The following is a 12,904-nucleotide window of genomic DNA, read 5'->3' as shown; positions in this document are numbered from 1 at the left end:
CATGTTCTTTGAATTATATTTTTTAGCTATGTACTTCGAATAATTTGATTGAGTTCTTCAAACAGATTTTGCAGGAGGAACGTTCGGCAACTCTTCATTGTGTGTTTGCTCGATATACATATCGGCTTGGTGGAGGATTACGATTTTTGACATAGGGAGGATAAAAGTGATAGAGTAAAACCATAAGGAATATGCTTCTATAGTTTGTTGAGGTTGTAGTCGATTTTTGCGGAGTTTTGGATGGTTTGCATTTGTGAGTGGGGGAATCTTCTCTAATATGCTTTCAAAATCCATATAAAAGTGTAACGTACGGATGGCTAAATTTCTGTTTGGTAATTGGTAAATTTAGTTGTTTGACCGGAAACGGGCATAATTGGCTTGCAAAATTCATGTTGCTTACAAATTTCTAAATGATCTGATAAAGAAGCACTTATATTTGTAGAAAAATGGCTTAAACATCTCGCAACACAAGGAACGTCTTGTGAGCATTTTTTGATATCTGTGAACTCGCTAATCTACTAAATCTGTTATCAAAACATAATGGGAATTTATCATCTTGTTTAACATACAATAAATCAAACTTCTAACTTGGCGGTCATAAACTTCTGAAATTTTGCAACGGTACTATTGTGTAGTTTTCATCAAAAGTATAGACATTTACAGACATTTTCGGATACTTGTACTTTGCTTTGCTGCTTCGTTTTTCAAATAATTGTATATCTATTTTTAAAGACATAGGATAGTCGAATCCAGAAAATATCTCATCGTTCACGAATTTTTCGTATTGTTTTTGCTCTGTCATACATGAGTATCTCGGGTTTTTCAAATTAGCGCATCGGATAGAGTAAATAAAAAGCAATAATCATCTTTAATTGTTTGATATTTACACAAGCTTTTTTATCTTTGATTTCCTTTGGTAAATCGATATATGATCCTACGTTCATAAATTCATGTTTATTAAGGCTCGAAAAATCAGTTGTTTACAACGTTTTAATGTCCAATCCAGAAGCCCTTATTTGGATGATTTGTCTGTTCTCGATGTGTTAATTTATTAAAATTGCTTAGTAATAAAGTCGTTTACGTCGAAGATTTCGTCTGCTTTTATAGTAAGTTACATTGGACAAGTTTGTGTTTCACCGTTCACTAAAGTTTCGTTCGTATTCGCATTCTAAAGAGAGGATAGCCCTTCATATTTTTAACGGTTTTTCTTGAAATTTTTCGATTAAACTTTTAATCTCTGGCCTCATAATTGATAGATATTTGTAAAATTGACATGAACTTATCGTTTAAATTCGTTAAAATGTATCGCTTGAAAAGACCGTGTATTGAGGATAAAACTTCTACATCAATGATATTTTTAGGTTTTTCGTTAAGAGTTTTGTCAATTTCTTCGATCATTTCAGGACTAGTTTTATCGTTTGTTTCTAAGGACAATTTTTCAGCGATTGAATTGAATTTTTTTCATCATTAAATAGATTGAGGATCTTTTTATCTTCCTTAAAGCTTTTCTTTAATTCACGCAATTTTTCTATATTATACATGTTTTGGTGATCGGCATTTTGATTTTTCCTTTAGCCCAAGTCCTCAAAATATTTAGAGTTTTCTTTATAAAATTTCTTTGTTCTTCAAATGATTTTTCGAATTGTAATGACGAGTATAGTGAATGTTTCAAAAATGTCCTTTTTTGCAGTATGGGCACTCTATCTTTTTCCGCTCCATATTTAAAGAGCAAAAATTTGTAAACTAAAATTTTGAAGAGAAGTGGTGATTTTTGTGACAACTTGACACAAATCAGCACAATTTCTGGTCAAATGTTTTCAGATTGTTCTATTTATTATAGAAAAAAAATCTTTTTAACTTAATTTAGTTAAAAGATTTTTTCTATAATAAATGGCAGCGCTGTTACAAGAGTTGAATAAGGTTGGTGAACTAAGATTCAAAGAATATAAGAAATTAGTGGAATTGGAAGAAAAAAAGAGATATAGAATCTTGAATTTGGAGAAAATGAAAGATAAATTCGGGTTTACAATAATTGCCGAGTTTGAGAAGATTGTAAAGGTACACTTGCCGAACAGATTTTTGACTGTTTTGGATGAGAAAAAAGATTAAAGAATTAAAACAAAAATGAAAAAATTACACTTGGTTGCGTTACTGGAAAGAGACTATTAAAGATAAAGACTGTGTTACAATTAACTTTGTAGAATAAAGATTTTTTATTAAAGATTTCTGGATTTTTTTCATTAAAACAGCTTATAAATGTAGAAGCAAACATTGAACAGTAAAACAGCTAAAGATTCGGTTATTTAACATTCGTGCTTTCCTGTTAGAATTTTATTAGATTTGTTTATGGTTCAATGGACAGTATTTTTACATTGATTTTTCTGTCTGTCCCAAAAGTGGTCTAGAACCGCATTATCCTCATATCTACTGATTATAAATATATATTTATATTTATATATATATATATATATATGTATATTATATGTATATATATACTAACGATTGATATACTTTGTTTAAATTAGCATTGTGAGAAAGCTCCAGTATAAACCAAAACACGTAAATTAGTAACATTCAATACCAACTGTAAACTTTATTTGATAATATATACACCGAGTGCACCACTATATGGCCGCTAACTGCGGGGGTTCGATGTCTTGTGGCTACTGAAATCGGTTTCACTGACCGCTAATACCCGAGAATTACTATCTCAGTGTAACTACAGTATGTTGGTGTGTGTTACTTTTGTAAATTATGGTAAATTCATAATTTAAACTGCGCGTGTATTAATTTCTAAAATTTAATTATAAAATGTTTTAAAAAACAACATAAATGAATGATTTAATGTTTAACTACTCTGTATACATTAGTTCATAAAAATGAACTTGTTTACATATATCCAAAAACATGTATTTAAATTTATAATTCCTTAGAAGTACAATTACTTATGATTCAAAACTTTTTTAATTGGGAGATTATAACGACAAATCATATTTTATAAAACGTGTATTATTTTATAAAGAATAACAAATTTTAGTAAAAAAATTAATTGGATTTGTTTAAATTATGAAATCTATAGTGTTTTTGTAAAACGAAACCAGGTTTCTAAGTAGTAAAAGTACTTTGGTTAAACTAAGTATTGATTTCGAGGCACCTTAAACTAGGTAGATGACAGAAACTCCATACATACAACAATGCATATTTTAGTCCCTTAAAAAACTCTGAATATTAACGTTCTGTTTTTAAAGATATATTACAATAAAATATCGTTGCTATTTGACGTAAACTACTGGTTATGTTAATGATCATGAGCAAGCCAGAGTTTTTCTATTAGAGTTGAGCTCACAAATGGCATAATTTCATAGGAAATGACGTCTCATATTACGTGATAATATAGTCGCTAGGCCAACACTACTCAGAGATAGATGAATAATATCAGCCTGTTACATAATTGAGCTCTATCGTACTGCATTTAGCCTAGTTTCTAATGCGAAAGCTTTATATTTCGGAGTGAAAAATCTTCCTATAATATACTTAGTCTTTTTAACATGATAATATGAATTAGGAAGTAGTCTCTATAAATTATATATTATTAATGTAATGAAAAGTAACTAAAACACTTTAAAAAATGTTAACATGGTAGAAGAAATCCCCACCAAGTATTGCGTAACAGGTTACGCTGAAAAGTTGCATACAAAACGTTTTCTTTAACTAGCAAATTTATTACAATAAATTTATAATAAATAATCAAATGACTTTAGTTTGCATCATATTTGAAATCCACAAACGGGCGAAATTTTTATAGTAATAATGCTCTGTCTTACAATTAACCCTATAAAACAGTGTAATAAAATCAAATTCTGTTACAAAAATGTTACGTTTATTAGCATTGTGTTATGTTCATTTAAATCTATGTATAAAAATGAAAATTTTTTTAAAACCTCGTATTATTTGCAGCCAGTATTTTATATTTATTTAATTTGAATTTTCCTATTCCCGTCGCCCATTATGTTCAATTAGGATAATAACGACATTGTAAAATATTTTATTCATTAGCGATCAGCTAAATTCCCATCAATCTACCAAGAAAAAAAAAAAAGGGGGGGTGTGTGGGGTGGGGTTTGAAGTAGGTTGGGGGGGGGGGGGGGGGGGGGGGGGGGGGGGGGGGGGGGGGGGGTATAAAGGGGTTGGGTGGTGGGGGTTGTTTTTTGGGGGGGGGATTTTTTTTTTTTTTTTGGGTTTGGTGTTTTTTTGGGGGGTGTTTTTTTTGGGGTGGGGGGTGTGGGGGGGTGGGGGGGGGGGGGGGGGGGGGGGGGGGGGGGGTTTGTGTGTTTTTTTGGGTTGTTTTTGGGTTTTGGTTTTTGGTTGGGAAAAGGAGGTTTTGATGTTGTAATTGGTTTGGGGTGGTGGGTGGTAGGTTATGATGTTTTTATTGTAGGTGGTTTAGGGGGGATGGGAGGTGGGGTAGTGTGAGTGGGTTTTTTTAGTTTGTTTGTGTGTTTTTTTGAGATGGTAGAAGTTTTTGTTATGAATGGGGGGTTGTTTAGTTATGGGGGGTTAGTGGTGGTTAGAAATTTTGAAGGAAGTGGGAGCATTCATAAAATCTTAAAGCTGTTGTGCGCTGGTCACTGAAACTTGACTTCATTTCACCCCGAAAAGATAAAAACAGTCTGAAACAATTTAAAGGCTTCTAGATTTTAGTCCATCAAAAACAGCTTTCAATATTACAAAAACCGAACAGGAAAGGCATCAGGAGTATTGAGGCAATTAGCTACTGGTAAAGATTAATGTAATAATTTTTACCCCAAATTTATTATTTGTTTTTATAGTGACTTAGTGAGAAGACATATTTATGGTAACCACTTTGGTGAGACAAAAAATGGTAACATTAAATGTTAGTAAGGTTTTTTAAAGAATTTGTAATTTTTGACAGTGCGATATACACATCCCTGTAAACTTATGGATTGTATATATGGAATAAAAAACTGTTACCCCACGAGTTGATGTAAAAATCTTTTGAATATAAATAGTTATTGCTAAAACAAATAAATGAATAGCATATCAAAAATCGGATAATACCAGAGATTCTACACCAACTCCTATAGAGTAGTAACGATGTCTTCAATGAAGACAGCAAAACGATGTTTTTGGGCCGATGTCTAAACGGAGACGTGCAGAACCCAAAGCAAGTTACGCTCCCGTCAGGTTTCTGCAAAGGCTTTGCCAGTGGGCCACACTCTGAATATATTTGCACACTGATACACACCAGAGGAACAAATTACACTAATCAAAAAGTACCCTTAGTGCCTGCTGTGTTCATATGATATTTCTTTAAAATTTCATAAACCCTACCTAGTTATATATGTAGTGTATCGTGTACAAAAGGAAATATTACTGATTGGGTTTTAAAAAGTTTTTTTAAATTTTGTATATTATTTTAAAAATTTTTACGTTTTCTTTAATTAAAAGAGTTTACGTTTGTCTGTCCCCTTTGGGAACATTTAAAGTTAATACAAATACTTACACTGATGATATAAATTTGAAAACAAAACATTCAACCTATATACTTTTTTATAATTTAGAACTAAAAATTCCCTTTTACTAAAATAGAGTTTCTAGAATGCACATAGATAAATGCCCTTATATGTTTTTTGACTGTCATGAACCGCAATGCCCTAATAAATAAAATATATTAAATATTTTTTATAACTAATACACACATTAATTATATGAATTGTAATGTTATGTGAAAATGCATATTACTGTCTCCTCGTCATCAACGGTAACTATTCAAAAAAAGATAATCCGTAATGATCTTTGTTGGATTAAATTTATTAAAAAACCTGTATTCCAGCATTTTCTTTCACATTGTAAATTTTGTTGAAAGTCATTAGTTATACTAGATACAATCGGTAAATTTAAATTTTATACCAATTAAATTTATTATTGCTTTACAGACTACTTAACACATGTAATTAATGACGTAATACTATCAAGTACAAAATACATTTATACAAAAGCTAAACAATCTATCGCAATACTTCGGTAAATAGAAAACTAAAATAATTGTAATAGAAATCAACACAACCAGGACCTAATTGACTTATGGTCATAATCATTTGCATAGAAATATACTGAGACAATTTCAAGATAGAGTTTAATGTCTGTGATGTACAGACCTTTCTGAGCGTTAGCAAAGTACAATTAGTAGTTAGGGTCAGTCAGTTTAAATGTATTTAATCAAATAAACATTATATTCAAATCCTTTCATAACTTTCTTCTTTCCCTATCTACTAATTTCAAGGTCACCCGGTTGCAAGGAAAATTTGCGAATAGGTTATTTTCGTTTTTTTATATGACCCTTAATGAAAATTTTTAACACTAAATTCAAAATGTTATGTAGCAACATTTTGTAAAAGGGTTTGAGAATACTAACTCGCAAAAAGGGTCCTTCTTAACTCACTCACATCCGATAAGCATATTTGATTGACCTTCCTGATTTTTTAATCTTACTCCAGACAATGGAAATAAGTATTATTTTTTCCCAGTTACGTTAATCACCCGTTTTTAAACAACCTTTTAGCGAAAACCCAATCCGATTTTTCTTTCATAATTAAGCGCAACCCTCTTTAAAGGGAAATAAGCTGTTGTATTTTTTAAACCCCCGGTAAACCCCCTTACACTTCCTACGGTGAAATAAAACGCCCTAAAAGACTTTTTTTCGCCTTGAGAAAATGGGCCGAATATGTTTATAACAACCCTATGGTACTTGAATTTGGCTGAGTTTCCCTCATCAAGATGTTATATTAACATACACAGCTCTGAGAAGCCTACTTTTGAGCAAAAAAGCAACTTCCTTAATAAAAATAATTTAACTGTTAAAAGTTAGACTAGATTGTCTCTTATGTGCAACGCTACGCAGTTATCCGCCGCTTTGCATACACCTTTTAAGTAGCGGTTAAGACGTGTACGACTACTGGTGGTTTTCGAGGGAAAATTTTATTTTCCGTCGCCCCCTTGCTGAGGTTTGCCTAGTTGCCACGATGAAATAAAACACGACAAAAGTTTATAACTATAGCCATTAAAAAAATACTTTAGTCTTAGTATGTTCTTTTCCACCAGCTTGTTTTTTGTTTGGGTTTTTTCCGATCAAAAAATTTATAGATCAGAGAAGCTTTTTCTGATTAAAGAACACTAAAATTTTCATTTTATCTCAAGTCTATAAATTTATACCTAGCAGTTTTTTTTAATATTTTCGAATACTTTACAGTTTGGAAAATTTGGTATAATAATTCAAAAGAACAACCATCGAAATTTCATTTACCATGGGTTGACTGCTTCAAAAGGAGCTTCGGAAGTGGGGAAATTCTTGTTGAATTCTGAATTCCCTGGAAATAAATTTATGTCGAAGAATAACGTATAGAAATAACGTAAACTCCATGGATAAATATTGAAATTTACTTATAGAAAACGTAAAACAAAACATTACTAACTAGGAATTCCATCAACGAAAGTCTAAGCCCCTACAACGAAAGGATATCAATGATGAAAAAACATAATGTCATTTTCTACGTATACTGTACATGGAAATATATTTGTAAGAGGGCAATATCAGCATGTAATTAACATTTTCTTTAAAGTGTCACCGAGTTCGATTTAATGGTCCATCCCCCCAAATGAGATATAGGTTAGCTGCGTGAAATATAATACTCCACAAAATATATATAATATATATATATATAATATATATATATATATAAATAGTATATATATATTATATACTATTATAAAGTATATATAATAGAGCGAACGAATCTAGAAAATAAATGAAACATTCCAATTTATTTAATTTTTTAACATAGACAACATCAGGTGACTTGGTGGTTATAGGTTTTCTTGTACAGATTCTCGTTACATCACTAGCGAAAAACCATGTATTACGTGACACGAGGTCTAGCCTAAAGGTATTATATTTGTTTAGAATAAATATGTTAAAAGGCTTGCAAATATTTACGTTTTTTGGTGAAGTGACTCTTAACGTCAGAAAATTAGATTTTTAAATAACACTTACAATTTTAAACCATTTTAAATACATTTTGTGTAAAAATTTTTCATGGAAAAACGCAACTTTATCTTAAATTAAATGACTTATACAACATCAAAAACAAAACAAATTTCAATTTTTGTCTTTTATAAGAGTATTACACAATAAAAGACAGTTTTTAAGCAATGGAACAAGCAAACACTCAATGGTATGTCATAGCAGGATTGAGCAGAATGACCTGTCAATGAATTAGTAGTCCAACTCTCTAGTCATCATTTTAAATTTTGCTCAAATCAAACCCCAATAAACCCAAACTGTTTCGGGAATTTGATTATTTTCTTTGATCAAACCAGCAATTGCGCTCATCTGTGGTCTGAATGCCAGCATCACATTTAAATTACTGCTCTGTGGCAACATTACAGACCTCGGTGGGTGGGTCAGTTTGTACATGCTGCTGTGGAATTATTCTCTGATGAGTTAGTCTAGTCAACGCCAGAAAATAATAATTTTGGAGAACAACTATTCATGAGGATTGTAAAAATATTATGCTTCCTCCCGTATATTTTATATGGATTGTATTCTTATATTTTATAGAATTATACAAGTTTTTTTATTAAAATATATGTACATTTTAAATTTTTTTATAAAGTATGATGCCCAAATTGTTATAAATTTAATAAAATTTCCTTCTTTCAATAGAACACTTATACAGTAGAAATTATTTTGTAATTGATATAAAATTACCGATTATTAAAAACTACCTTTATAAATACTTATAAAATGTCCAGCTACTTATATCAATAGGGTTTAATACGAGTTCTTACTAGTAGACTAAGATTATCTATGAATATGAATACGAGTGCAAACTAACTTTATAAATAGAAAAATGAATTTAAGATTTAGAAATAATTTAAGTTAAATCTTGCAAACCCTCTATCCTGCTTAACGGTAATTTATTAGCGCCAGGGTTTTAATTTAATTTTTTAGGCTTTTTTATTTACTAATTAAATTGAATTTTGGTGAAAACAAAACATATTTTGTCACGCTGGTATTGGGTTTTTGGTTTTTCTTTAGCATTTGCTTCTTTCAATAAAATCACTTATATAGCCGAGAGGGAAATTTTAATATATAATTGATTTAACACTACCGAAGTTTATTTAATTCACTAATATTAAAATGGTCTATAAAATTATCGAGTTGCTTAGCAAATGTTTGTTAATTAAGAAATAGTCCATAAACCGAGTTCTGTATTGTAGACCCAAAGATGTTTTATGAATATTTTAAATACGCAGTGTAAACGAATGAAAAGGGGAACAATCAATACCCAAATCTTTAACCAAATTTTTCAAACCACTCTAATCTGAAAAATGTTATATGTATAGTGCAGTGTTTAATCCCTTATTTTGGCGCTTTTTTATTAGTATCATTTAAATTTTTGTTTTTATTCAAACCCAAACATATGTTTTGAAACGTTAATATTCTTAACCGTCCACATAATGCAGCTAATGTTTTGAGGAGTTCCCTTCAATGCGGCGAATTTTTTGGGTTATAAGCTCCAGTTCTCTGACCTACGAGCAGCATGTTGGAGATCTGATGCGGGTTGCACGTAATTGACTGCCTGAAATCTGAAGTCATGTTCGTCTGAAAGGTATCCAAAAACAAGTCAGCGAAGAAGAACGAAGAGAGTGTAAATCAGGGGTGTTGAAGTGAATGCCTGGGGATTTCGTTTTGAGTTGCTTCTTTCTTCATTGTCGACTGCTTTTGGATCCCTTCAAACGAACATGGCTTCAGATTTTCCAGAGGTCAGTCTGCAACAGCATCAGATCTCAGATGCTGCTCGTTAAGAGGACATAGAACTGAGGCTACACCCGATATGTTCTCTTATCATTGTGTTTCAGGATATTTATTACGAACAACGTTTTATTAAATTATTCACTCATACCTTCTTTCCCAATGAAGTTTTTTGAAGAATCGATTTGAATTGAAGGCTAAAAATGTGATCAAATTCCCCCTTACGGTGTTGATTAAAAATCCATAACATAAAAAGTTACTAACGCGATATAACTTTAAAACACTTTCTCCTGATAGAACTTATCGATAAAATTACATGTAAGAAGTAAGTGTTTATAAGCGTGATTACTTCCCTGTCCCAACAAATAAGGGCACAATAAGGGGATATACAAAAAAGCAATGTAGACAACAATTTCTAAATCTTAAATACAAGAAAATTTTATTGTAATGAAAATTATGAAAATCTAGATTAAAGATTTTTTAAAATCACAATTTGGGTTGATTACAAATAATTCATTTAATCAGGAAATATACTATACCAAGCTGCCTGCTTACATCGTCTATTAAAAATTTTCACATTATTCAATTTACAACTATTTATTGCTTGGTACAAAAATAACTTTGAATGACTGGTGTTATGATAATATTAACTGTTCACTTTATATTTGGGATGCTCTTAATACACTTACAAAAATAAAGGTATTAATTCAAAACCATTATCAATCACCACATTGTACAGACAGTACTTGCTCCATATTCAGGTTAGAAACGCCTCAACAGCTTTGTTTATTCAAATGTAATCCTTGCCTCTTGCCGCTGTGGATTATATAGTGAGTTTGCCCCTTATTTTTATATTAACTTTACGGAAACAAAGGGCTCTTATTTTGATAGCTTAATGGGCCAGCTTATTGGGTACAAATCCTATTTAATCTGAAGGATACAAAGAAATATTTTAAAAAAAATTATAACATTTAATTTAAAATTTTCCCTTCTGCCAATATTACAGTTACTGATTATAAGTCATGCCCATATTAAATTTTACTTATTATAAATTGCTGCAAAACCATTGTGCACATTTTGATTGTCAAAATTTGCATCTTTTACAAATCCTCATCTCCTGTTTTAGTAAAATAATTGTTTATTGTTAGTTTTTTATTTTTTCTTTAATACAATTCTATCTATATTGCGCATGGAGCATTTATTTTATCCAAAATAAATATCGTTAATTTTGGTAAACCACTAGATTTGTATTCCTGAGTAATTTTTAAAAATTTTTTAAAAATATATCATCGAGTATATTTTTAAAACGAGTTTGATTACCAACATATAAGAGGTTTTGCATTTTCCTTTTGTTACATAACTTATATTTTATTCTTTACCGAGAACTCTTTTAATTGTAACCATTATAAAAGTCATATATGGAACTGAAAATTCAACAGTTTTATTTGTTTTTTATTTTGTATTTATATATATAATTATATTTTATATTATATAATATCAACTAATTTACAAATTATTTTAAAGACTACTAGTATATATATATATATATATAATAGAAAATAAATTATAAAACGGTTTAGCAATAGTCTAAGTTTACAATTGGATTAAAAAAAACATTTTGTTAATTTTGAAAATTACGTTTCAATGGACACATTACTGACAAAATTTCAAATGGGTATTGAAATATTTTATCTTGGTTATTATAGGACGTCCTATATATTTTTCCCCTTCATTCAATAACAGCACTCAATATTTACTCTTTGGCCCATATATTGACTCAATATTCGTTATGGCATAATTCCCTTGAACTTATTTGGTTTTAAACTAACATCCCATTTTATTGTATAAATAGCACAGTCCAACCCCTATGTTAATTATGCCAAAATTAAACTATTAAAGCTATTTCAATATTGTAACAATATTGTAGAGATAACCGCTATTATACAAGTATACAGTAGCATGTCGATAATTAGGTATGAACCCCAAAAAACCCCTCATCCGTTTTAAATTACAGTGCCCACACAAACCATGATGTAATCAATGTATTTACGGGAATGCACCACTCTAAAGTCGTTAACTGCGGAGTTACCCGAATGTTTCGATGGCTTGTGGCTACTGATTATCGGCTTCACTGTATGTAATAACTGTAAATTCCTGTATGAAGTGATGATACTGTTAATTCATTTAACTGCTGGCTCATCAAAAATCAATGCGGAGTGTATACATTGTATTGCTTCTTTTATAGTTTTTTTATCATGTGATTGCTTATGTCATACTTGCGAAGTTTATAGTAGTTTGAAATAGTCCAAGTGATACACCGTTCTTTATTCATAATACGATTTCGTACATCTTAACAATCTAAGAACGAGAATCTTAAAACCATTTTAAATTTTGGCATTACACATTATTTTCAATGTTTTTCTCAATTTACTAAAAAAAATGTAGCATGTAACGCTACGTGTTTATAAAAAAGGTATTTGTATCATTACACTACATTTAAAAAATTAAATTCTGATATAGTGTTAAACAAATTGCCTGCGAGTTTTCTCGTTGTTATCTATAGTTACTCACCAGAATAAACCTAGCAATGTTCATTAAATAATCAGCCCAAATCCTATGTAGTAAGACGTCATACAGATAAAATGGAATTATTCCAACCCCTGAAGATATAGACTGCGTAGTGTCTACTAATGACAAATTCGCATAAATATGCAATTTTTAGATAAAACAAAACAAATATTCCATGTTAGTTATTAATGCCATTTTAAACGAGCATGAGCACACAAAAGTTTTTTGGGCATTTTAAAATTACTCTTACTCATATCATTATATTTCTAACTACCTCACCAATGACCTAGTTTAACTCAGAAAAAGACGTAACATCTTATGTTAATTGGCTGAGCTTTTAACGAACCCTTATTACTCGTGGGGCTGGAACAAATTTCATCTCTGTCTTTTCCGTTTCGGTCGCATAATAATATGAAAAAGGGAACTGTCCTACATGAACTCCAAAATTGCACATTAAGCTTCAAATTATATAAGACGCACCAAAGTTAGAAATTATATTAA

This window comes from Homalodisca vitripennis, chromosome 8 (genome assembly GCF_021130785.1).
Source record: "Homalodisca vitripennis isolate AUS2020 chromosome 8, UT_GWSS_2.1, whole genome shotgun sequence".
Lineage (NCBI taxonomy): Eukaryota > Metazoa > Arthropoda > Insecta > Hemiptera > Cicadellidae > Homalodisca > Homalodisca vitripennis.
The sequence above is the reverse complement of the archived record's forward strand: the minus strand, read 5'-3'. Positions refer to the sequence as shown.